This window comes from Fusarium subglutinans, assembly GCF_013396075.1.
Source record: "Fusarium subglutinans strain NRRL 66333 chromosome Unknown NRRL66333_c0000045, whole genome shotgun sequence".
Classification (NCBI taxonomy): domain Eukaryota; kingdom Fungi; phylum Ascomycota; class Sordariomycetes; order Hypocreales; family Nectriaceae; genus Fusarium; species Fusarium subglutinans.
The window spans coordinates 197,662-200,521 of record NW_023502108.1 but is presented as its reverse complement, the minus strand read 5'-3'; positions in this window follow the sequence as shown (position 1 = coordinate 200,521).

The window sequence follows — 2,860 nt, the reverse complement described above, 5'->3', positions numbered from 1 at the left end:
AGGCTTAAGTCTTTCCACAGGCTGTTCGACAATTTGATTCAAGCGATTACATCAGGCTTGCCAAGTGCAATCATACGTAGGCAGTGATGGGAAAACTGACATGTCAAAGATTGAGAATAGCCTCAGAAGTCACCAGTCTGAAATGTTAATGTTTATGATTCGACGACCTGCGCTGGCCATGGTGTGGAAGTAAGCCAAAGTCTTGACAAGGGAGCGACCCACCACATCGGAACGTTTGAGGGTGCAGTTGCAGTCAAACCCGTGTGTCTTGAACAGTAATTGTCAGGCCAGACACACGACCAAGGTTACCAAGGATGGCTCCAGTAACTTTTGCGAGCTAAGAAACATAGGAGTGGGTTAATTGGGGATTGCGTTATACCGTAATCCTTGTTCACTGTTTCTGTTTCGTTCTCCCTCTTCTTCCATCTTCTCCTTTGGCGCACAGCTCTTCTAGCTCTGTGTCAACTAAGGCTACCTAGTGTGGTTTGTTCAAAAAATGATAGCGCGAAAACTTCTGTAGCTGACGCTTTCATTTCCGTAATCAAACCAGTTAACAGATCAGGGCAATGCTCTGCAACGCAGACTTCAAACAGCGCCGAAGACGTTTGCATGAGCACGCACAAACGTCGAAGAACCAACCCGCAGATGCTCCGTGCTTTATTCCATGACCTTGGTTGATGTTTATTTCTGGGTGAGCAGAATACTACATTACGACAAATCCTACGTGAGCCTTCGAAAATAAGAAATGAACAACTGCTAGCAGAAGCTTGGCCTGAAGTTGATGATGGAGAGGGTAAGTCCGGGATCTTGTGGCCCCGATTGTTCGGTACCGGAAGATCGGAGCACAGGCGGAAACTTGATACGGCAGATCGGGAGATATTCGAAGCTCACAATTGGTGCACCACCACTTGCGGTTGCTCCCGGAACAGAGAGAGCCGTAGCTTGTTCCTCACAGGGCTTTATGCGCTTGGTGCGCAGTGCGCTACGATTGTATTGCTGTTTTGGTCGTTGCGAGACTGTTGTGGTGGTCCTCTCTGCGTAAGAGCAAGGTGCATTATTTGCCCACAGCGTTGTTCCTAGCTCTCTTTGCTCGCAAGCCCTGACAGCGGGACGGCGGCTCGGCCTTTAGCTGCTACCAGCTGTCGGGGACTGCCGCTGGCTGGCCAGTTGTCTCCACGATAGGGGTAGATTTAGTAAGATCTCTCAATTAGAGACCCGAGGGGGTCATTGCGCAACACTACCACCGTGGTGTCGGGTCCCGCTAACAGGGGTCCCTGGCTGAGCGGCGTCTAGCCATGGCGATCATCAACATGGCTCTGAGCAACTTCAAACTCAACCCAATGCGTTTGAGTGCGTCACCAGGAGCACCAGCCAAAGTCATTCAGGTGCTGAAATTCTTCACTGACAGGCTCACTGATCTGCGGAGAAGAATAAAGTTGCTTTAAGCACTGCCAGTAGATATCAAGAGTCTGAAGTTCAGGATCTGGCGCTGGCGAGTGATGGTTGCTGCCCAGTTCCTGTTACGTTACTGTTCCCCGAGCTAATAAAAGATCGGGTTTTAGTATGATTGATAGACTGAAGCTACGGATTACCGAGAAGGGCAAAATTGGGAAACGGCGCCAAAGAACCTACAGTAAGCGCGGGGGAAACGGGAGAGTCACACGGACTCAGCCTAAGGGGAGCTCAATTAATTAGGGCACCTGCTAAGGCTGCAGAGGCTGTAAAACATCCTGGACGTTGCAGCTGTTGGTTTGGCACACCAATGTCAGTGCGTATTGTCAGTTGAGAAACCACAACAATAGGGCGTATCGGCTACACTAGATGCCGAGCATTATTGGAAAGTCAGTCAAATCCCCAGTGACGATCCTGAATCACACAATTCCCCTCACTTTCGTCATTGTCTGGCTAACAAATATGCAAACTGCCTTACCCTTTCGCCCTGTTGTGACCTTATAACGAGAGTTACGCAATGATGCTGCAACAGCCCCTGCTTGGTTCAGTCCAAGCAGCTGGATTCTTACGACCTGTCATTTCTAGCGAATCTCAGATCCTCGGTCAGCAATTCCAAGATAGGCACCGCGCCAATGTAACCCCGCGGCAATTGGCCAGGTTGGCGATGGAGCGGGCTCCCAGGTGATCGATTTGAGCTTGGGCTGGGATGACAATCGGGTCGCTCACCCAGCTTTTCAAGGGCCAAGGTCGCAGCGGTACCTTGCAGGACGTAACAGAAATGCTGGGCATCCCCACCATGACGCTAACCATGAAAACCTGTTGTTGAGTATGAATACCACAGTCTGTATTATCACAACCAGGTAAGGGAGGTGGTTACAGAGGGTTGCGATCTTTGTGACGGCGCAGGATCTGGTTTCGAGAGATTCTGCAAGGGAGATTGACCTGGGAGTTTCAGACCAAGGGAACCGAACCGGCTTGATTACCGCTTGGTCCGTAGTCAGTAGTGCATACTAGGCGAGAGTGTATTTGATAGTCGGTCATGAACCTTATTTGCGACACTTGGGCAAAGAAGTGTTGATTGTTCCCCCCTGCTGGCCCATCGTACGCCATAGGTATTGCATTGTGATCTCCATGAACCCCTATCATCGCCTTACCAGATAGCAAGCTCTGACTCCTTATTCCTGGTCTTAAGTCAGGGTTTATACCCAGACCGATACCGCAATCCATGTTGTGGCTGGTATCAGCCTTAGTTGATCTATCACTTGTTATCCACATATGATTGAGACTGACTACCCGCCTCATTTACCAACAATCCCTTACAGCCCTCGAAAAGGACTTAGTCTTTCAGAGACACCGCCTGCTCCTGATACGAGCTGTCCTCACCGTAAAGAGACTCTAGCGACCCACA